Genomic DNA, 25,705 nt, shown 5'->3' with positions numbered 1-25,705 from the left:
TGCGACGAGCCGGGCTCAACAGTCGGGGAACGATTTTCGCAAAATCCGGTTAATTTGTGTGCTTTGCGGACGACATGGACATTATTGCCAGAATATTTGGAACGGTGGCAGAGCTGTACACCCGCCTGAAACTCGATCCTCAACTGCATGAAGCTGTCATATGCCGACGATTTGAAGCTGTATTCCACGATTAGGGAACCTCGTGATGCCGTTTTTCTTCAGCAACAATTGGAAGACTTTGCTGCTTGGTGTTCTGTTAACCGAACGTCCCTGAATGTGTCGAAGTGATCTGTCATTTCGTTTAGCCGCAAGAAAACAACATTCCGCTAAGATTACGCTTTGGCAGGAGTGCAATTACATCGTCGCAGCTCGGCTTCCTCTTCCACTTTTCCAAGAAGTTCAAGAACGTTTACTGCTTGAAATCGCTATACTGCTCAATTGTACGCCCTATCCTGGAATATTCTGCAGTTGTTTGGGCCCCCTACTATGAAAACAGCGTACAACGAATTAAGCGTATCCAGCGTAAGTTTATTCGTTTTGCCTTACGCCACCTCAGGTGGAGGAATCAGCACGACCTACCAAGTTATGAGAGCCGTTGCCTACTCTCGCTGCAAGGCGAAATGTTGCTCAAGCATGTTTTGTTGCAGACCTCCTGCAGGGCAATATTGACTGCCCATCACTCTTGAGCATGCTGAACATCAACGCACGACGCCGGAATCTTCGAACACACTCATTTTTACGTCTTTCTTCAGCTAGGACTAATTACGGTCAACACGAACCGATTCGTAGCATGTCCCGTGTGTTCAATAAATATTATTTGGTTTTTGATTTTAATGTTTCACGCAAGGCAAATAAGTCTAGTTTTAAACGTGCATTATGTAAGGTACCACGGCAGTCTGTAAATGTTAGTTAAGTGTCATTAGGGTGATTTGTATTACCTGTTGACTTTATGCAAATAAATAAATAAATAAATAAATAAATAAATAAACGTGAAGCAGCAAAGGTCGGACTGGTGGTGAATGCCCCAAAAACAAAATACATGCTGGTAGGCGGAACCGAACACGACCGGATCCGTCTGGGTAGTAATGTTACGATAGACGGGGATACTTTCGAGGTGGTGGAGGAATTCGTCTACCTCGGATCCTTACTGATGGCTGACAACAACGTGAGCCGTGAAATCCGGAGACGCATCATCAGCGGAAATCGGGCCTACTAAGGGCTCCAGAAGAATCTGCGGTCGAAAAAGATTCACCCACGCACCAAATGCACCATGTACAAAACGCTAATAAGACCGGTGGTCCTCTACGGGCACGAGACATGGACCATGCTCGAGGAGGACCTGCAAGCACTCGGAGTTTTCGAGCGACGCGTGCTTAGGACGATCTTCGGCGGTGTGCAGGAGAACGGTGTGTGGCGGAGAAGGATGAACCACGAGCTCGCTGCACTTTACGGCGAACCCAGCATCCAGAAGGTGGCCAAAACCGGAAGGATACGGTGGGCAGGGCATGTTGCAAGAATTCCGGTATTTGCAACTGATCCGGTTGGCACAAGAAGGAGCGCAGAGGGCACGATGGGCAGACCAGGTGGAGCGTGACCTGGCGAGCATTGGGCGCGACCGAGGATGGAAAGCGGCAGCCACAAACCGAGTATTGTGGCATACTATTGTTGATCATGTCTTGTCTTAATGATGTTGGACAAATAAATATATGCAAGTATCTCTAGATCAAAACATGCTGGTTTTTACAACTACTCGGATGCCGATTGAGGTTCTCTGAAGCTTTACAGTTCAACCTGATCAACCACCCGATAACGCCAAATGCCCACGCACACCAATAATTTGTTAAATTGCTACCGATTCCTTGTGTAAAGTCACAAAGTCGTTACAAATTATACGGCTCACCCCACCACCCCCGCAGCCAGGTTCGAGAGCATCTCGAGCGGAAATCGTTTTTCCGACACGCTATTTTTCATTTTTAATCATTTGTACCTACCACAACGCTCTCCTTATCGAACGCTCTAGGTTTCCATTCCGTCTGGACGACGACGCCGACGACGACTACGACTTTGCTTTTGAATTGTGCCATTTTTATCACGACCCCCTATTCCTGCCCTGTCCACGTCTGTCCATCGGATCGGATTGGTTGGGGTTCGCTCCTTTTCCGCTCTGGCGGTGGTAAATGGGGACAGTTGGCAACGCTCCCAACCACGTCCGAACGGGGGGCATCCTTTTCTTGGAGTTTGTGGGAACCGACTACTGTGTACAGTACAACCGCGGAGGTGTGACAAAGAGGATGTCAACGTCGATAAACGGTGGCATAACCAGATGAAGACGATTCGCGGAACGTTATACAGTTGTGCGGGTGGATGGACGGGGAGATTGAGGAGCAGACAAATGGTTGATAAGCACGCCAGTTCGCTATAATTTAGCGCGAAAATTCTTCGTTGGCGACAAAGACGACCTCCGCAAAGTGGGAGTGCAGCGTAACAAATTGCATGGTTGGAAATGTATTTTTATGCAGGAATTGTGAGACATGGCCAGTTCATTTGTTTAAGATGGTGGAGAAAAAATAACTGCACTCCAATCTTTCTGTCCTGGATACGCCTAAGAAAGGTACATATGTAAAGACCACTACGTCCTATAAGGCGTAGGTGTCACGGTAATTTGGGTGTTGTTAGTGGAAGGATTGAGTTCAAACAATACGTTTAGTCAACGTTTCGGAATCTTTTAAGATTTCTGTTGCAGTGCAACAGTGTTGCGAGGCAGGCAATGCCAGCTATCAGAATGAAAATTAGTATTATTCTATAGCGTTAGCGTAGTTACGATATACTTCGTAGATTGGATACTAACAATATTAATGTACTTTTTGATTATCATGCTCGGATTTTTTTTTTTCGTAACAAGGCCGGGGAGTTAACTTTGCACCCATCTTACGCAAGAATACCGAAAGCTAGGCTGACCAGATTTGTCCCGTTTAAATACGGGACAAATTCTGGAAACTAAACAAAACATAAACCTATGTCCAAAAACAGAATTGCATGTTCTTGTTCCAGTGCCGAGTATTTGAAAATTGAGTGTCCCGTTAAACGGATGGTTAGCCTACCAAAAGCACAAATGTCATTATTAACGGCCACGCCCATCTTCACCGTAACTTGGGATATGGGAACGAAATGTTGATGTAGCACTTACTTAAAAGGCTTCCGACTCAGTGTAGTACGGAGTGGGTGGTTGGGAGATGTATTAAGTCGCGAATCCGTGAAAAGCTGGCGCCATGGCATTTGTTATTTAATTGGTTAAAAATTTGATCTTTTGAAAGCTGGCAATCAAAAGAGATTGTTTTTCTATTTATTTGATGAGTGAGAGGCACAAGCAGAACCCATCTCTCCAAGGTATTCGGAAGTTGACAATAAATGTTTAAAACACTCGAAAAAAAAAGTCGGCGATCCGAGAAAAAAAATAAATTAAACAAAAATAGTATTATCAAAGAATAAGAATATCAAGAATGCCCACTCCGCTGATGGGGGACACTACCGCAGCGCTATCTTCGGATGAAAGTTTAACCTCCATGCGGGAGTGTGCGTTACTGATTGTTTGCGGATACCAAAACATACGCACACCACCTTCTCTTATGACAAATCACGAACACTGTAGAGAGCTTCCACCTTGATACGCTTAGAGAGCGCCACTTCCCGAGCAGAAGAGAATAGCAAAATAATAACTACAAAATAACAAAATACTTATCTAGAAATTACTTTTCCGTAACATGTTTTGTTGGACAATCTTATTTTGTTATTATCTAGCTATTGATGTGCATCCATTAAACAACATTTAATTAACATGTTTTGTTATGGAGCAAACTAAGTTATTATTGTGATATTGAGAGTGTACACATGTTGGATAAACAATATCACAACAATAACAAGTTTTTAAATAGTAACTACAACATTGAAGATTTACGTTTTTTACAGCATTCCGTACATATTATCTAATAATTCTAATTATTATTCTTGTCAGCTTATTATTTTATGAACATTTCGAAAATTATGTCCTGTTTTTTTTTATCATTGTATGTATCCAGTTACATATAGTCGTAACCATGCCATAGAAAATCTCAGAATGTTGTATTACTTGGTGGATTAGTAGTTCCTAGGAAATAGTTAGACTCATATGTTATAATTCGCAATTAGGATAACTCTATCCAAAAAAATTTGCTTTTGGTTTGTTATCAATAACTTTTGAAGATCAAAATTTGTTATTGAAATATTTTCTGAATTCATTGTTATTAAGTTGTCATTGACACAAACAAAACATGTTATTAAATTGGTCTTCCAGGAACATTTTTTGTTATTTTGCCGCTTATGACACACAAGTTTATAACAAAATTTGTTATGTTAATAACATTAAAATAACTGATTTCATTACTCAGTTATTTTTCCAAAATAACGCATTTTGTTATTTTCTTCTGCTCGGGTTGACTTGTCGCTTGACGTTTACATAGAAAAAAGCAAGAGAGGGCATTCTATCTATTTTTAGTCTTTGGTATTATTCAATATAACATGAAGTTTGCGTCAAACTCATATTAGGCTGAACAGTCCGATAGCTTGTGTAGACATTCATATGTATATATTCAGCAAAATATGATTATGTTTGAATAGTGTTGCCATCAAACAGCAAAAAATAATACACTGAAACCTCCATTTAGGTAGGATGCATTTAGGTAAAATCTATTAAGGGCGCTCCATTTAAGTAACGTTACCTATATGGAATTTGTTTGTGTTCAGAGCAGTTGCAGAACTCAAGATTGCAGATGAAATGGTTTACAGGAAATAGCAGAATTAAGAGTTTAGGGACGTTTACGAAGTGTTTAAGGGTTCAAAGTTTAAGAGTATCCGAGAACTTGGAGTTTAGGTCATCTGATCTACAAGCGTAACCAGTGATCTATTGGGCATTATGAATGAAACTTATGCATACACATGTTGCTTTGTGTTGTCAAGTGGTGAGATCGTTGTCAGTTTGAGGATCTCCAAGAACTCCCTTGAGTATAGGCCATCGAATCTACGAGGGCTACTAGTTGTATCTAAGAGCATTAAGAATGAGGTTTATATTCACACAATCCAGGCATCTATGTTCTATCAAGTGATGGGTTCTATGATTGTATAGCATATCTAAGAATTTCCTAGAGTTAAGGCCATCTGATCTACAAGCGTAATCAGTGAGCTATGAGAGTATTGTGAATGAAAGGTAAAAATTTCGAAAAATGCCAAGTCTTACCTCCTAAATCAGTTGTTAAGACTCCCAGGAGCTACGTTCAAAATTTGAGAAAAATCGGTTGAGCCTAAGGGGGCGCTCAAAACGCTCGAAGTTTGTATAGCAAAACTTGGCCATATGTATGCAAAAATTCTAAGTTTTCAAATTTTGCCGCTAGGTGGCGCTCTAGGTGTTTAATAAATAAACCCTTTCGTATTATTATAGGTGACCATAGAACTTTGTCGAAGACCGCGAAGTGATCCGACGGCTGTAAAAAAAGTTATACCCTAGGCAAAGTGAGGCAAAGTATTGAGATTTCATTATTGATATTATTCCTTTACATGTATAAAAAAATTACAATAAAGTTTGTCCTCGCTTTACCTAGGGAAATAACTTTTTTCACAGACGTTGGATCACTTTGCGATCTTCGACAAAGTTGTTTGGCATATAGTCATCTATTATAATATCAAAGAGTTTGATTATTAAACGCTTACAGCGCCACCTAGCGGCGAAATTTGAAAACTTAAAATTTCTACATGCATTTGGCCAAGTTTTCCCATAAAAACTTCAAGCGTTTTGAGCGTCGTCTTAGGCTTAATTGATTTTGCTCAAACTTTGAACGTAGCTTCTGGGAATCCTAAGGAGGTAAGACTTTGCATTTTTCGAAATTTTTGTTTTACCTATAAGTGTGGGCCAGCTTATTGCATAGCCTCATGTAACTATTTATGTGCTGTCAATTGATGAGTTCGTTGTCAGTTTGATGATCTCCAAGAACTTTCTTGAGCATACGTCATCGGATCTACTAATGTATTTGGTTGTCCCTTAGAGATTTACGACTAAGGTTCATACTCACACAATCTCAGGTAACTATAATCTATCAAGTTTTGAGTTCGAAGAATCTTAGAGGGTTTCCAAGAACTTTCTTGAGTATAGGTCAGCGAATCTACGGAAGCAACTAGTTGTATTTAAAAGCATTAAGAATGATGTTTATACTCACACAGCCCTAGGTATCAATGTTCTATTAAGTGGGTTCTGTGATTATATAGGTGTATCCGAGAACTCCCCGGAGTCAAGGCCATCTGATCTACAACTGTAATCGGTGATCTATTGGAGCATTACTAATGAAATTTATGCTTATACAGCCTAATGCAGCTTTGTGCTATCAAGTGGAGAGTTCATTGTCAGTTTGAGGATCTCCTAGAACTTCCTTGAGTATAGGTCATATCGGATCTACTAACGTACTTGATTGTCTCTAAGAGATTTACGCAATAGAGGAAAAGTTTAATGGGCTTCTACATTTTCTAAAACCGCTCCGCAGACCATTCAGATGCCTTGAAACGTTTTGAAACGCGCCCAGAACCCTCATGAAATCTACATGAAAATTACTCGAGAGCCTCTGAACTAAGGGTATGAGATATACCGAAAAGTTTCGCCAAATACACCTCGAAACGAAATTCCGCGGAATTCCACGGAATTGAACCAGGCGAAATTTATGATTTTGAATTTCGTTTCGTTTCGTCAAATTCTCAAAATTTCGCCTTCAAAAAATAGATACTGGCGAAATTAAACGGAATTCTGCGGAATGTCTAATAAATTTCGAAAACAAGTTCATTGTGTAAATGCCCTTTTTGAAATAGTTTAAATTTTTAGAGGAACTCTTGAAAGGAATTTACCATTACATCTGTATGACCAGGGCTGGATGTACGGGGGAGACGGGGGTGGCCGGGGTGGTTATTCGGGCTCCGGGCTCCCACATTTTAGGCTCCCCTACAAAGACCTTTTTTGGTTATTACACATCAACTTTATGTTTCATATTGCTCAAATACTGTTTGAAAACAAAGAAATTTTTGTATGCTCATCACCAAGGGACCTTCGCATCCGCTCAGGCCTCGGGCAATCCTTGATCCGGGCCTGTGTATGACGAAACGCTATTCACGGCTCTTATTTCTTTCGTTAATAAGAAATCCCGTAGAATTTTCTGTAGAGTATTTTCTGATAAATTCAATCATCTATCATTTCTTTGAAGGTTGTAGATTTCAAGCTTTCTTTAGCTTGATTGGTAAACATCTAGTAGTTGATGTTTCCACATCATATGCTTCATGTTTCTGATAAACAGTCGATATTAGAGCATCTAACAGAGCTTCTTATTTCGGCACTGCAGTCTTGGGGAATTAAACGAAAGTTTTAAATATTTCCCAATGTTTCGACTCGTATTATAGTCTTCTTCAGGGGATAATTCTGGCAATATTTTTTTTTGTTTGGGATTGCATAGATCTAGGCTCCCCCCCTACGGTTTTGCAAAGAACTTTCGGTGTCTGAACTATTATACATTGGATAGATAGCGTTTATTCTTAATTTCACCTAATGAAGCAATTGATTTCTTTGAACTACACATCTAGTGGAGGTAGCGGTTGGTTTGAAGATTGTGGATTAGTTCGAACATCTTATAGCATCATCAAAATGATGCAACGCAGGCCCGTGCACAGAAACGGCAAAAAGGGAGGGGGTTTTCCTAATTTTGGCAAAAGGCGAAGGGGCGCCTAGTGTATGAAACATCAGCAATAGGAGGGGTTTAACCTCTAAAACCCCTCCCTTGTGCACGGGCTTGATGCAACGCATTGGTGTGATCTTAAGTCATTGGAGTGATCTTATTTGGCTGTTGGTGTAAATTTTGAAATTTTCAATATGTGTTGCTAAAAATTATAAAAAAAAATCTGTGATCAGTTGGGCACTTTGCGCTCTAACTCAGTCAATTTTGAACCAAATGACTTGATTTTTTTACGCAGTGAGATGTGCAAAACTCCAAGTAAATTGCTACAATATTGGCTGACTTACAGCTCAAAGTGGTCAGAATCAGTCCAGGGCCCAAATGGTCCTCAACCCTTGTCACGCAAAGTTTGGTACTTATCTGAAATGTTTAGACATATTAAATTATATTTGAACACCCCTAGTCATTCATTCTGCATAAGATGCATGCGTATAGGAATTCAATTGTTAGTTTTGTGAGGAGGTGTTCCTAATAAGATCACCGAATTTGTGAGTACACACCTAGAAAATATGATGTAATTTTAAGTGTCCTGAACCTGACATATACGAGCATCTTCAAAAACCCAAATTTAGAGGTTATAACATGTAAATTTACGTTTTTCAAGACACCCCAACATAAAACTTATTTTTTCTTAGCGTCTAGCAATCGCTAGAACCGATTTGACAGATAAAACATAGAAAAGTAAAATATTGTCATGCATGGGATTCGAACTCCGGATCTGCTGATCGAGAGCCACATCTCTTACCTCTCGGCTATTTCACCGAGTTGGAAGGTGGCTGATGAACGTGATACTGATTCTACGTTTCTGGTGAAACGGATTTGCTAACCAACCAGCACTTACATGATGCGCGTAAAATTGAGTCCAATTTGTGATTCAGTCTTGCAAACATTTACGTTTTTTGGTGATTCCGTTTCGTGGAAATTTCAGAATTTCTAAGTGTGTAGTTCTATTTTTCATGTGTATGTTATTATTTTAGCATTTTATCTTGCCGAAGATAAATCCAATGTCGGGTTTGATGTGAGAAACGGTACAAAAACGACAGCCCCAGAAACAAACCTATAAATGGAACTGTACCAAATGAAGTCTTGAAGATGAGACTAAACGGAAACACCGCCACGCCACCGCTAGAAAAAAAAAACTGCAAACACGCAGCATCCATTTCCTGATAAATAACTGCAAAATTCCGCGGAACTTTTTCGAAAACTTCGTTTCGTTTCGAAAAATACCGAGTGAATTCGTATTTCGTATCGATCTCACGAAACATTTTTGAATTTCGTTTCGTTTCGTACCGCATTGCATCAGAAATTTCACATATCGTTTCGTTTCGTTTCGCTTTGAAAAAATCCCATACCGCATACCCTTACTCTGAACCCCCTGGAACCACTCTAAAACCTCCTAAAATGCCCCGAAACGCATTGAAACGTCTTAAAACGCTTTCAAACGCCTCCAAAATCCCTATGAAATCGCATAAGCCGCTGAGGATCCCCTTAACCCTCTTGAAACGCTTTGAAACGCATTGAAATGCTTTGAAATGCCTTCAAACGCTTTAAAACGCCTCTGAAACCCCTATGAAATTTGCGAGAAATTCACCTGCAAGCCTCTGAAGCCCTCCCTAAACCTCCTGGGACGTCCAGCAACGCCGCATTGAAAAACCTTGAAAGGTCTTGAAGCGCTTTGAAACGCCTCTGAAATCCCTATAAAACCTCCGTGCAAATTACCTGAGATGCTCTGAAGTCCCCTAAAATCCCTGTGAAACCTCCTGAAACGCCTGGAAACGCTTTGAAGCGCCAGAAACCCTTAGGAAACCTCCGTGAAATTCATCTGCGAGCCTCTTAAGCCCCCTCAAATTCATCGGAAGCCTTCTGAAATGCCCTTAAACGCCCTGAAACGCATTGAAACGCTTTGAAACGCCTCTAAAACCCCCATGAAACCTCCGTGAAATTCACCTGTGATCCTTTGAAGTCCCCTTAAGCCGCCCTTAAACCTCCTGAAACGTCCTGAAACACATTCAAACGCCATAAAACGCCTTGAAACGCTTTTAAACGCTTTGAACCGCATCTCAAACCCCTATTGAACCTCCGTCAAATCCACCAGCGACCCTTTGAAGACACCCTTAAACCTCCTGAAAGGCCATGAAACAGAGCATATGAAGCCTCCTAAACGCATTCGGTCACCTAATGATCATCGTGCCTTAGCTGCTGATTTGTTTGTAATTGGATTCCAAATAGTATACACCTGATCGTTCACAACAACCGTTTATTCACCTTTGATTTTATTAGCAGTTTGTTGTCTGACCCCATTTGCCATTAAAAATTGAGCACGACTATTTACGCGCTACCAAACAGGTTGCCGGTGAATGGAAACACCCCTAATCACGGCGCGGGTTGTATATCGGTCCAATCGACCCCTTGTAAAATACGTTGATGATGCCGTGCATTTTTTTTTCTCCTTTTCGTATCAGGTGTACCTGCTGACCGCTCCGTACCGTACCTCCGTCTAATTAAATGAAAAATTCAAAGCGAATTTCGTGGAAAATTCATCACCCACTGTTAAAATTCGATAAATTTTTACGGCGTAATGAGAAAAACTTTTACGTTCAAAGTTGTTTTTTCTGTTACCCGCTTTGGAGTCGCCTCTCCCGAAGTATCGCGCTGTTGCAGGCTAGTAAGAATCAAAACCTCGCGTCCATTCTTGGCCACGCAATCATCCATTCTCGTCTGGCAGGTGATGGAAACTGTTCTTCACCAGAGATTGTTTTCTGGCTAAAAATAATCCTGAAGGAAGCTTCTCACTTGTGGTCGTCCCAGATCCCTTTATCACAATTATTGGTCTTCTGTTTGGTGGTGCGTTCCGCGCTAAGGATTAAATATTTGAACGGAAAATTTTTGTCTGAAGTGTTTTCAAGTTGGGCACCAAATCCGGCCATGAATTATGCACAGCCACCAGCACGGTGGAAAGTTGGACAAGAGAGCTTTAAAAGGTTCCGTATTATGGTTTTTGCGCTTAGGCACTATGTCTATGTCGGGCAAATGGATTTTTGGGTGCAGTAAAAAAACTTTTACAAGCCAAGCGGGAGCCTAAGTAGATTGGAAAAAAAAATCAATGACCATGATCAGCTTCCAGCTGTTCCAGCTGATGTGCGGGGCAGTGGCGCCACACAGTTTGAAAAACGGCATAAATCAATCTCACTCGAAAATTGCAAATGGGAAGCGTTTCCCTAAATGCGGAACGTTACGAACAGCATGATGTGTATCATCATCATGCATAGAAAGGCAACAATGGGCTAGGTTGTTTGAATAGCTAGTTGGTGGGTTGAGCTATTATGTGAGTATTCTATTATTCCATTTGATGTAAAAGTGCTTATTATATTGTATCAAACGTTATTAAAATTTGTAATGAAATAACAAATTATAACAGGAACAAAAGTGATCCTGAGCAGTACACCTTTATACTTTTTATTCTTAACAATGCAAAAGTTTTATAATATTCCTAAATGGTAGCCCATCTGTTATCATGATTGGAAATTAATGAAGCAATGCTTATGAATAATGTTACAGAAATAATACAATGCTGTTGCGAATTAATATTGTTTTCATTGTTTGGTTTTGTATAAAAAGATTACTGGAAAGGGTCAAAGGGAGTTCTCTGATATACCGTTGGTCATTTATAATTTACTGATTACCGTCGTGATCGAGTGTTAAAATCGTTTAGTTTGTCTGTAACTCTTCGTGCTAAAGCTTTTTCAAACATGTTGGCAGTTATCAAAACTGCTTGGAGCCGTGATTCAATCGAGAAATTTAATTTGCAAATTTGTGCTTTTCCATTCTGTGAAACGTGAAGAATGTAGAGCTTGTATTTTGGCTTGAGACAGGCCCGTGCACAGAAGTGGCGCCAAGGGAGGGGTTTTTCCCAATTTCGGCAAAAGGCGGAGGGGCGCCTAGTGTATGAAACGTCGGTAATGGGGAGGGTTTAACACCCAAAACCCCCCCCCTTGTGCACGGGCTTGGCTTGAGAAGTATCACCACAAATCGTGCATTAAACATCCGTGTTTATTGCCATACATTAGTTTAGGAACAAAACGTCGAATGCCAATTCATTGAAAGAAACAAATCATCGAAAGAACATAACGTCGAAAACGAATAATAGCAATAATAGTGACGTTTTGTCAACCATCCGGCAATGTATCGAACCGCGACAACAGTTTTGGCACTTGCAACACTGAATTGTTTTTCTGGAAATTTATCCCAGACTTACGAATATTCTGTCATTTCACAACAGCTTCGCTTTATTCAAATATAACAATTTATTCAAAATTATTTTCATTAAAGTGAGCTAATTTAGCCCTTTAATACCCTAAGTGTTTCACAATTTAAATTTTCATATTACTAGTTGACAATAGTCATGTTGCAATAAAGTAAACGGGATTTCTCAAAGAAAAATAGAACATTATGGTGTAGTTCCCAACAAAATGTTTAATGTGGGTCCTTAAAATCTGGTAATTTTCTCAAGTTAAACATTCTTATTCGTATAGATAAAACACAGCTTTTAACTTGTTCATTTCATTTATTTAGTATTACATCAAATTCAAGAGGGCCCATATAGCCGAGGCGGTAAACGCACGGGTATTCAGCATGACCATGCTGAGGGTGACGTGTTCGATTCCCGGTCGGTTCAAGATCTTTTCGTAAAGGAAATTTCCTTGACTTCCTTGGGCATACAGTATCTTCGTGCCTGCCACACGATATACACATGCAAAATGGTCATTGGCAGAGGAAGCTTTCAGGTAATAACTGTGGAAGTGCTCATAGAACACTAAGCTGAGAAGCAGGCTTTGTCCCAGTGAGGACGTTACGCCAAGAAGAGGAGGAGGATCAAATTCAAGATAACTTGTGAAAAATATAATAATAAACGCTGGATGATTTAATGAAGGAATCCTGGAAAGAATTCGTGATGAAATCTCCGAAGAAACCTAAGAAGAATTCTGAAGGAATCTGCAAAAACATCTTGGAGTAATCCTTCAAAGAATCCTCAAAGGCGTCCCTTTAAATATCCTGAACGAATCCCTGAAAACATCGTGGAAGAGTTCTTTGAAAAAAGTCCTGGAAGAAATCCTGAAGGAATTCCACGAGATATCCTTGAAGGATACATTGACGGAATCCCTGGAGAACTACCAAGATGAATTAGTGTAAAAACTACGAGAGAAGTAGTTAAAATCCCAAAAGAATACCCGGAATGAATCCCTGGAGGGCTCCCTGAAGGATTCATTTAACCCTCCGACGTAGTGTACGTTCAGCGTGCGTGATTGGGACGTATCGACCCCAATAAAAGAGTTTCAGGAGAACCTTCAAAAGGGATCTGTGTCAAGAATCCTTGAAAAAAAAAAATCTGAAGGAATCTTTGGCAGATGCCAGAAGTAATCTGTGAAGTAATCCCGGAAAGAAATCCGAAAGAATTCTTGGAGGAAATCTCTGAAATCACAAAGAGAACTAAATCTACATAGGAATCCATAAAATAATTCTGGATCCCTGATAGAATGCCAAAAGAAGTTCCAGAAGAAACAAATACACAAATCAATGAAGAAATTACGGCAGAAATTTCTGATGGAATTTCTGAAAATGTTCCTGTTGGAATTCCGGAGAGAATCAATGAAAGAATCCCGATAGAAACGGAATTGCAGATACAAATCCTGGAGGAATTCTTTAGTGAGAAAGCCTTTGTGGCTCTTCATCTTTGGATTATAATAGTTTGAGTTGAGTTATTCTATTTTATATACATCTGATCATTTGTTGCAATTCTCTAGATAAAATGTTAAAATCGGAAGAAGACATACATCTTACAATACCGTCTCACTCCGTTCATTGGACTCTTTTTAATTTGCTACCCGCCAATTCGACATTTGTCAAATTAAAAAGTGTTCTAATGCCCCTGCGTTGTACATATAATAAAATGCGAAACCTTACAAAATATGTCTAGTCTACACTTGTAGCAGTAGCTGCTTCTCTTTTAGTCGCTGTTTTTTTAAGTATATGAAATGCCTGAAAATAATCCGGAAGGAACTCCAACAACTTAAGCTCTGGACCTTAAATGAATCCCGAGAGGAATACTTCCAAGAATATCGGGAGAAATTAATAAAGGAATCCATTAGGAATCCCGGAAGATCTCCCCAAATGAATTCCGGGGAAATCCATAAGAAAATCTGAAAGAATATCGAGAGCAATACCTAAAAAAATCGAGAGGACTCAAAGGTACACAAGACGAAAGTTCTTAAGAAATCCCCGAGGGAGTTCGTGGGGAAACCCAATTCTGAAGGAATCTCTCAGTGAATCTTGGAGTAATCCCTGAAAGAATATGAAAAGAGGTTTTGTTTAATATCCTGATAAAAAACCTAGTGAGAATATCGGAAGAAATCTCTGGAGGAATCCCAAGTTTTCATTGAAGAAATCCCTAGAGGAAGCCCATAAGGAATTAATGTAAAAATACCTGGAATAATCCCGGAAGGAATCTCGGAGGAAGTTTTTCGGAAGTGGGTTTAATTAATTCCTAAACAAGAACCGCGTGAAAATTTTCTGAAGGAATATTAGAAAATCTCCTGGAGGAATCCCTAAAGGACGAGCTAATATCTTTTGGGATTGGGATTACTCAGAAGAGGTTCCAGGAGAAATACCCTAAGAAAACCTAGTAAGAATTCCTAAAAGAATCCCAGAATGAATCTCGGGAGATATCTCTATAAGAAACCTGGGAAAAACTTTAAAGAAATTCCGATAGTCAATCAATAAAGTGATCCTTGGAGGAATTTAGAAAGGAATCTCTGGAGGAAACCCGAGAAAAAGCTCTAAAGGAATCCTGAGAGAAAACTCAAAAATAAACCTGGAGGAATACCTGATGCAATCTCAGAAAATTCCCTGGGATTCCCCTTCAGGGCTTCTTGGAGGAATCCCAGAATGAACCTTTGACAGAAACCGGAAGGAATCTCTGAAGGAATCCCAGGAGAAATCCCTAAGGAAAATCTGGGATTGATCAATGAAGGAAGTCCGGAAATAATCCTGGAAGGAACCCCGAGAGAGTTGCTGATGGAACCCATGAAGGAATTGCTAATGGAATCCTTGACTGACACCCAGGAGAACTATCCAAAGAAATCCCGGGACAAATCCGCAAAGGTATACCGTGTAAAACCGATGAAGGACTTTCAGAAGGAATCCTAAAAATCAAGGCGTAGTTAGCAAAGGAATCCTTAAAAGAATTCTGGACAACTCGCTGCTGGAATGCCAATAGGCGGTCCTGAAGAAATCCTTAAACAAATCAATGAAGGAATGTCGAATAAAGAAATCCTGGAAGAAATTTCTTAAGGAATGTCAGATAATGTTCCTGAAGGAATCCTTGAGAAAAGCAATGAAATAATCCAGAAAGTAATTCGTATTAGATTCCAGAGATAAATACTTGAGGAATCTTTAACACAATCCTGTCAGAATTGCTAAAGAAATTCTAGAAGAGATTCCTCAAAGCAACCCAGGAAGGATCCCGAGAAGAATCTCGAAGAAATTCGGTCAAAGAATGACGGGAAAATGACGATAGAAATCCTCAAAAGTATCCCAGGAGTAAACAATAGAGAAATCTTGGAGTGACTCTGAATCTTGAGAATTGAACTGAGCTGAGAAATCAATTAAAAATTCTTAGAAGAATCCCGGGAGAATCAATAGTGGAATCCCTTTTTTAAAGAATCTTGGAAGGAAACCTTTGAAAGAATACCGGAAGAAATGTTTGAAGGAATCCCTAGAAGAGAGTATTTTCATATGAATTGAATGATCGAATTTTCCTTTTATTTTTGATTAATCACAAATTTTGCATAAGCACTTTTCATAACTAAAAGGAAAATTTGCATGATCAGTTGGCTAGGGAAAGGGAGCTATTTTGGACCCCTTTAGGAAGAGGATGAACAATTCAGCGAAAAAAGAAGGTTCCCATTTCAAAATACGGATAATTTCAGTAGGCATTACGTAGATCAACATGTTTTCTGTCGAAAAAGGCGTACCAGAACTCAAAATTGTTGTAGTAAATACAACCCAGCCAGCAATTTGGTTGCTATATCGAAATTGCAACTGAAATAGTCACACATATATAGCACCAAAGAAATCGTATTGAATGCACGAAACAGGCATATAAATACTAAAGTGGAGGCCATATCGAAACATATATACGATCAGTGTCAAAAAATATGCCCAATGATGTTCAATCAGTGCGAAAAAGAAACAAATAAACGAATGCAGTGTACCATCAACATGACGCCGAGAATGAACATGACAAAGAGGAAGCAAGACAATGAGCGCCACGCGTCGTAGTGTAATCAACGATAGCTGAAGTTCTGTTTTGATCTTCAGCCCGAGCTTGGTGAGTATGAATACGATTTTTTTAATTGAGAAATCACTTTTTGTGATTTTTGGCTATTTAAGGCACGCAAATGTTGATGTATTGCCCTTATTCTATTTATTTTGCTTGCTTTAGGTGAATGGTATGCACCAGCAGTACTTTTTGCTTCAAAATCGTGCTTAAACCAAAAATATCAATTGAATATGAATATGCTGACTTTGAATATCAGTGGGTGGTTGAAATTCAGCGGACAGCGAGGTAATGAATTTGTCATTGCTTAAACTTCAGAGAGTGGCACACAGGTTGTCAAGACGATAATCAAAACAAAAACAAATCTACGATGCACGAGCCACTGGGCGTCGATGCGGATGACTGTAAATTGACAAATTAAGACACTGTATACGATTACTGCGATTCCATCCAACATAATTTACGATTTCTCGAAAAATTTCTACGATTTCGCCGATTTTATCCGTCTAAATATACGATTATGCATGACCTTATTACGATTGAGAGTACCAATATACGACTCAAATTTCCAAAAAAAAAAAAAACAATTGGTGATAAGTGGGAATCGAACTTAGGTCCTTTGATTGAGAATTGCGCGTTATCTCTTTTGGCTATATTCCCAAGTTGAAAATAGAGAGTTCAAAGTGAATGGCATGAAAAGAATAAAAATAAGCATGATACGGTGCGAGACTTGTGGTGGAGGCGTTGTTGTTGTGCATTGAGTGGCACCAAAAGTGGTGCCGTGCAAGAGGCCCGGAATTCACATCGTTGTTGGAATCTATACATCACTTATTGTAAGCCATCTGCTTGTATGAAAACCTATATATTTGGTTGAAATTATTGCTATCATGGTTGGAATGTGTCAACAACAAGAAAAATACAATTTTTTGATGAATACCTTTTTTTCTTTTTGTCCATCACACAAATATGTAAACAAAACCATTTACGATTTTCGAGATTAAGATTCGACTACTAAAAGTGCAGTAACAATCTTATGCGACTGTAAAAATGAATATACGATTTCTACGATTTCATTCACTTCGTATGCGACGCAAGTGTGACGATCAATATACAACATTGTTATAGTTGTATACGATTTCACCGATTTTCATCATACCTTTAGATAGCAAGCTCGATTTAGCAGATTCATATACGATGTGAAGCGACGATTTCCACGATTCAAAGAAATCTTATATACGATGCTGGCGAACTTGCAGCTTGACACTAAGAATGTATGTTTTTTCACGATTCTATCCGATTCTGTGCGATCCTACCGATAGTATCTCGCACCTTTTATGATCGGAGACGACTACACTGAAACAAAATCGCAATTGAAATTTAATTTGGCATGAAATGAGATTTTACGCAATCATTGTCAACAAATATACATATTATTATACAATTCTGATTCAATATATGAAAATATACGATTTTTTCCACACATTGATTAACGATAGGGTGTTGGCTGGGAAGAAATATCAATACTTCTGAAGGATCTCGGGCTTCTATTTTGGACCACCAAGTGCACATATTTTGGCCCACCAAATTAAACTGAAATGAAAGCCACCTCAGTAAAAAATCAAACATAGTTAACACTACGTGAAGTTTACATGTTTTCTATTCATTTTTTGAGGCAGTATTACGTAACGGTAAAAAAAGAAGAAGTTTAGATGCAATTGCCAGTTTTTACGCATAGTAGTACGATGTTTTATAATAAATGTTACGCTAAGCGATTATTTATTAACTATTGCATTACGTCAGTTACCATACATGAATTACGTAACGCTTCATAGGAAGCGTGAAAGTCTAGTGATAGTCTAGTGATTTTACTAAATATAAAGACATCCCACACATATTGTAATGTTGTCAAACATACATTAGATAACACATTGTCTCAGTCATCAACTAATTGCCAAGAAGGACAAATTTTCTAAACTGGATGACTGAACACCTGAAAATTTAAACTTGTCAAAAAGTTGTCAGGACGCAAATCAAATCGAAATTTTTAACTTGACGAAAAATTGTAAGAACAAATCGAACCCTCAACAATCTCATTGTAAAATAAACGTTTAAAAACCCAGATCACGGGAGGTCCCAGCTTATTCTATTTATCTGTTTTCAGAGTACATTACATTGGCATGAATGTTTTCTCCCTTTAGAAGGAACTGGAGAGATGTTTCTGACAAGTGGTCCAAAGTATGTCCACATCTGATTATGTTGAACATATTTTGGCCATACCTCAAACCACCATTTTAGAAAATATTATCGCTCCATAGAGGTTAAGAATAGTTTATTTTGAGTTCCTTCAAGTCCCTAACTACATTAACATGAAATAAATATCTTTTTGTAAAATTTAATACCTCTTCGAATCCGACTACAAATTTGTCACCTTCTTTGTTTTTGGTGCTTTTCCGTGCGTTTCATTGGAAGTGAAAACATTTTCTCTATTTTTGATACTGAACAGCATATTTAAGGACAAGGTATTTGGAGTACATTGCTCAACATTTCTAGAGCACCGTTTTTTAGAACCGTTGAACGGATTTGGATTAAAATGCATCACGCTATTGACAACCACTGAGCAATTAGCGTGATGCATTTTGATCCAAATCCGTTCAACGCTTCTAAAAAACGGTGCTCAAGAAATTTTGAGCTATGTACTCCAAATACCTTGTCCTTAACTGACATCCAAAATAAAGTTCATCACATAGTTGAATACTTTTCGTGTTCCAATAAAAATTCATCAAGATTTAGTAGAGATTACGTGATAAATATCATAAAACTCCCTAGGTGGGCCAAAATACCTGCCCGGTCCAAAATACCTCCACTACCCCATCTTTGCTCCAGCCTGTCTGAATGATGAGCTGTCTGCAGCAATATTTTAAAAATGTTATAAGACCATATAACGAACATATGCACTGTATAAAAAGATGCATTTTTCATTTCTAAAAGATACCCAAGTAACCATGTTGTTGAAGTTGTACGTGTTGCATATTTAAAGCGAATATATTGGCATGGTATACTGGTATAATCGTAATTCAACAATAGGGGCGCCACTTCCCACTTTAATTCAACATTAATGGTGTATGTAGATATAAATTTTACTAAATTACAATTTTATTTGCACACGTTATTCGGAGAAGTTGTAGCAAACAAGTATAGCTTCAAAAATAGTCGAAAAACACAAAATTGATTTGATGCACCTCTTAATTTCAATGGATTTGGCTGAAATTTTGACCAGTTACTTCTTTTAGGATGCCAATCAAAATATGGGGGTGGACTTGAGAATCTGAAAACATTTTTGAAAAGGTGGACAGACCTACTGAGCAATCACTAACATTAGTGGACCAGTGGAGGATTTTTCGTTTGACAAAAACTTTCCTACGACTGGAGCGGGAATCGAACCCTCACTCCGTGGAACTCACTATACGCCTAAACGACAAACGCCGCTAACCGCACGGCCACGAAGTCCACATTAAAAATTAAATGTTTAAACACAATTATTTTAAAAAGGTATTTTGATCTAAAACTAGATTGGGCTGAATGAACATTTTTAGACTGGCAAACGGTAGTTTTTCCATATGACATTTTCTTCCTTTTCGTCGAAAATTGTACTCCTACGTTTATTCATGAAGTATATTGGCAGTCAAACTGTTTACTGTATAGGAAACCTTCTTCAATTAATTGACTGTTCTTTCTAACGATGTAACGTTACAGAATTGGTTAACGACTAATTTATAGAGATGTATGGTTACCATGTTGTTTCTTCGCAATTACTGTTTTTTTTTTTTAATATATATAGGACTTTTGCCCTTTTTTAATTTCATCTAGTTGCATCGCTGCAAACTTGATTAGCGAAACTATTTACTTTGTCTGATATTTTCCTTTTCTTAAAAATGTGTTGTTCTTTCAACTAAGCCTGTTAAAGAATTGTTTAAATAACATACTGTATCTAATTATCACTGATGGATATTTGCCCTTTTTCTAGCAGCAGGCTGTTCTTTCGATGTCTGTTTTTAGTCAGTTAACTTCGGTCTAGCCTGATGACTATTTGGCTCAATAATAATTGGGTTCTTCAATTTCATCCAGCTCATTGCATAATCTGAATCAATCATTATCATTACCAACCATAGTCAAGCAATGTCATAATAATCACCCTGGAAATGAAAAATGCCTCATGAATGATCCTCGGTTGGACTAAGAATTAAACCTCATGTCTGGATTGACATTCAGAAGCAGAAACTATGTACATAACATATACAGGGACTGACTGGGTTTTACGGATACTTAGTGTTTTTTCGGCTTTCAGTCACAGAAAAAGCGTTGATTGTTTCAAATCATTGCCTACGTTTCGATCTTGTGGTTGGAATCTTCATTAGGGCCTGTTTATTATGGGGGGTGTGTTCTTAATTTTTATCGTTTTATGATTTGTTTAATTACTCACTCGATATGAATCAACTTGTAAAGATCGTTTTGATCACACGGAGGATGGTCGTTTTCATGCAATACACATACATCCATAGGTAATTGGCAGTGTTCATTTCGCCCCGAAACGACTACAATATTAAAATTGCTATTTTAAGTAAATTCTTATCAAAAATAAATAACTTCATCCATTGCCTAGTCCATTGCTAAATCTTCGTATACATGTAGATTAGGTGACAATTCATTTGTTTTAATGGTGGACACACACAAATACTCGTAACACCTTATTTGCTGCTGCTTCGAAATTATTAGAATTTCACCATATGAATAACATATTTCAATTTCAATGATATTTTGGTTATTTTGGAGGAATATAAATGGTACTTTTGAAAAATAGAACAATGAATTGTTCCTTATGCATTAGAAGTTTAACTTAAAAGTCAGCAGTTTCGGCAAAAACAGGAGTGTCCATTTCGCCCCGGGTGTCCGTTATGCCCCTAATCGGCCTACTTAATGTATAGATACTTATATATGAGTGTTATTCCAGGTGTCGTTAAATCTACCATTTAGAATCTTTCTTAATAACGGTATTGACAAAGTTAGATCAATTATTTATCAGTATTTGTTATAAACTTTCATTAATGAGCTCATTGGACCGTTTGTAGCAAATGATGTTCGTAGTGATTTGAGCTGAAATATGCTTCGTGATTTTAAAGAACGTAAAAAATTATGCTTGCAAAAAAATTTTCCGATTGAGTGCGCTGTGAGGTAAGATCGTTAATAAGAGCTACAGTATCGGACAATAAAAATGCACCAAAGCCGTTTTCCCATACAAACTAGTCAACTTTAGATTACCATATCTCAGTTATTTCTCAACCGATTGTTTTCATTTTTCTGTGACGAACTACAAAACACTTCAATTTTTCAAAACTATTGAAAAAGTTCGGAGATAACTATTGATACAAAAGTTACAGATAGGTTGAATTTTGACAATAAAAAAGCACCAAGTCAAAAAATGTTATAGCAAAAAATTCTAGAGGCAAATCATGATGGTCTCTTCAGCAAATTTATTCGTCATCACTCAAGAAGCAAATTTGCCGAAGACACCATGATGATATGACGTAACCAGTTTTTGTTATAAAACTTTTTGTCTTGGTGCATTTTTATTGTCAAAATTCAACCTATCTGTAACTTTTGTATGAATAGCTATCTCCGAACTTTTTCAATAGTTTTGGAAAATTGAAGTGTTTTGTAGTTCGTCACAGAAAAATGAAAACAATCGGTTGAGAAATAACTGAGATATGGTAATCTAAAGTCGACTAGTTTGTATGGGAAAACGGCTTTGGTGCATTTTTATTGTCCGATACTGTATACATGCAATTTCCCTTCTTTTTTTTAAGAGTTTCTAAATTGATAAGCAAGCACCGGGACTTGTATGACGGAAGAGGATAGGATGCGCATCCTAGTATATTTCTCGGATACTTTTTCAAAACGAAGTATGTGATTTTTTTTTAGATTTTCAAAAATGATATTTCAATTAAACATTGAAAATTTTAGCAGTAGAGGAGTTCAACAAGTTTACGAAACCTTATGGACACTCAACAAGAAATTTCAAATTTGTTGTTTGTGTCGTCTGCCCTATCTATCAGTGATGATTTAGCGAGCCACGGCAAGGTGTATCGTTAGCGAATCTGAAAAATCAACAGAATGTCTGCATCTACGAAATAATGCCAATTGCACATGAATTCAAAGTTAACTCTATGCTCAGAATTGAAGTTTTAAAAACATTCCAAACTCCACCCACTGTGCCCGAATTCGATGCTACTGAACTCAGATCAGAAAAAGCAATTGGTTCCAAAAAGAATCGAACAAAAAATCTACCACGGATCGCTAACACAATTCCCCAAATGGCATACATTTTGTCCACGCTCGCTGATTGAGAGCAATTGAATCGCGAGACTCGACACAGCACGAACGGCCATTGGTGCGGTGGTGACGACGCTGGGTCCCATTGCAATATGGGCTTACACGTTCGGTTAGGATGGAATGACCCTTTTTTTTTCTCGCCCGCCATGCGATGGCGTCGGCGGTCGTTGTACTTCCGGATTCTGGACCATGGCTGCGAAACACAGAAACCGTTCGCCTAGGTTACTTACACAGCAGGCAGTCAGTGAGTGTTCAATTTGTCAAGGGTTTGCTGGTCGAGTTGAAAGCCCTTGTGATTTGTACGTTTTTTTTTGTGCGCGCATTACATGAGAAAGGGAGCTTTTTCCATAATGAGAAACGAATCATTTCAGCGAAATTGAATTACTGGTAAGCTATGCCATGTGAGGAAGGATTATTATTCTCTAATATTCTCTATTTTGGGAACGCTGTACTGAATGAGCGGAAACAAAAGTACTGCTGGTCTGCAAGGATTACCGAAATTTGTTGGTTACGATTATGCCTAAACCATGATTGATTTGGCTTAAACGAATTTGGGATGTGCATTTTTTTTACTTCCTGAACATTCCGTACTAGGGAATTAACTGCAGAATATGCCAACTAGTCTAGAAACTTGTCCAAAAGGGCAAACTTGAATGATAGGCAAACAGTTTTTCAGTATGAACGAAAAATTAAAAAAGAAGAAAAATACGTAGGCAAAAAAATGTCTAATATGAATTTTCATGAAACCATCCCTCAAACAAACTAAAAATACGATTTCATGCATCCTTAGTCTCACAGACTTAACCTTCATTAGCACGATGAATCCTTGAACTTTGGAACTTTGAGCGAAAATAGATAGTTCGCTCTAACCGCAGCCACAGCCCATCCTACGCAATACGCATATACGCAAAAGTGCACCACCAGCCAATGCTCCCGGCACGCAAATCCAAGGTCATCGTTATCGTTGCCATCAGCCAACCCAATATCTGTAGCCAGCCGTCCCCTTTCGCGTTCACAGTGTGGGGCGGATCAAAAATAGTAAACTGCAAAGGACTTGTAATTTTTAACTAGAGGCACCAATCAACTGAGAAATCTGGAAAACTGGAATGATTTACGGCTTGGCAGTCGCAATTGAAATCAAACGATCAGATATTGTCCTACACCCGACGTTTCTATGTTTTTTACGTCTTCTTCAGGGAAGCAGAAGTCTTAACCACTTTCGTTCTGAAAAGCTTTGTGGACGCAAAATTTAAATACACTTCACTATTATGTGCTTCACTTTTGCAAACGAAAAACTAAAAACCAAAGCTTTTAAGGAAAACTAGAAAAGGACTATTGTCTTCGGACATATAAACCTATTTTGTCTGCGACTTACAGTCTCCTTTAATATCGATTGCTCGTGGAGGACAATTTGCGGACCCTTCGCAGAGTGCGGAACTGAAGATGCACAGCCATGGACCGATCAGAATGGAGACGATTGTGTACATGGTGTCATCAAGATTACTTCAAGTTACTCACTGATTCACCAGCTGTTTTTGCTCGTGCACATATAGGACGACAAAGGAGAGAGTTTTCGTATTTTCAGTGAAAGGCAGAGGACAGCCTACTATATGAAACTTGCCACCATGTACTTTGTCTTCGACACATTAATGGCTAACTCAATTTGCCTGGCTTCACTCTTCAGTCGGATATACGTTTCCGCCATCGTCTCAAGTTTACGAGCTATAATATCAATGTCATCAGCAAAACCAAGCAGCTGAACGGACTTCGTAGAAATCGTTCCACTCGTGTTTATCCTCGCTCTCCTTATTACACCCTCTAATGCAATGTTTAACAGCAAGCACGAAAGACCATCACCTTGTCGTCGTAACCCTCTGCGAGATTTGAAGGCACTCGAGAGTGTCACTGATACGCACATCACTCGATCCATCGTCGCCTTGATCAATCTTATCAGTTTATCCGGGGATCCGTATTCGTGCATAATCTGCCATAGCTGTTCTCGATCGATTGTATCATACGCCGATTTGAAATCGATGAACAAGTGATGTGTTGGCTCGTTGTATTCGCGGCATTTCTGCTACACCTGGCGGATGGCGAACATCTGGTCCGTTGTAGCGCGTTCACCCATGTATCCAGCCTGATATTGCCCCACGAACTCTCTTGCAATCGGTGATAGACGGCGGCATAAAATTTGAGAGAGTATCTTGTAGGCAGCGCTCAGTAGTGTGATCGCGCGGTAGTTCCCGCAATCCAACTTGTCGCCCTTTTTGTAGATGGGACACACGATACCTTCCATCCATTCCTCCGGTAATACTTCCTCCTCCCAAATCTTGGTAATGACCCAGTGTAGTGCTCTCACTAGTGCTTCTCCACCGTATTTTAGAAGCTCGCTTGGCAATTGATCTGCTCCAGCGGCTTTGTTGTTTTTCAACCGGCCAACCTCCTCCTCAATCTCTTGGAGGTCAGGGGCCGGAAGCCTTTCGTCCTGTGCACATACTCCTAAATCTGTTACCACGCCACCATCAGTACTTGCAACGTCGCCATTGAGGTGCTCATCGTAATGCTGCCGCCTGTCGACCACCTCACGCTCGCTCGTGAGAATATTCCCGTGGTTATCTCGGCACATGTCGGCTTGTGGCACGAAGCCTCTGCGCGAGCGGTTCAGCTTCTCGTAGAACTTTCGTGTGTCCTTAGCTCGGTACAGCTCTTCCATCACTTCACGATCTCGTTGTTCCTGTTGGTGCTTCTTCATCCGGAAGACTGAGTTCTGCCTGTTCCTCGTCTGTCTATAACGTGCCTTATTCGCTCTCGTACGGTGTTGCAGCGCAGCATTCTCGCCCATGCTGCATTCTTCTGGTTTTCAACTTTTACATTGCCGTCGTACCAGTCGTTTTTGTGATTCGGAGTCGCGAAGCCTAGTGCTGTAGCCGAGGTACTACCTATGGCGGATCGGATGTCCCTCTAGTCATCTTCAAGTGTAGCTGCGCCAAGCTGCTCTTCCGTTGGTAGGGCCACTGCGAGCTGTTGCGCGTAGACTTGAGACACTTCTACGTTACGCAGCTGCTCGATGTTGAGCCGCAGCGTTCGACTTCGACGCATGGTAGTAACTGTCGAAAGTTTTGAGCGCATGCATACAGCGACTAAGTAGTGATCCGAATCTATATTTGCACTGCGGTATGTGCGCACCGAG

This window comes from Aedes albopictus, chromosome 2, assembly GCF_035046485.1.
Source record: "Aedes albopictus strain Foshan chromosome 2, AalbF5, whole genome shotgun sequence".
Lineage (NCBI taxonomy): Eukaryota > Metazoa > Arthropoda > Insecta > Diptera > Culicidae > Aedes > Aedes albopictus.
This window is presented reverse-complemented; position numbering follows the sequence as displayed.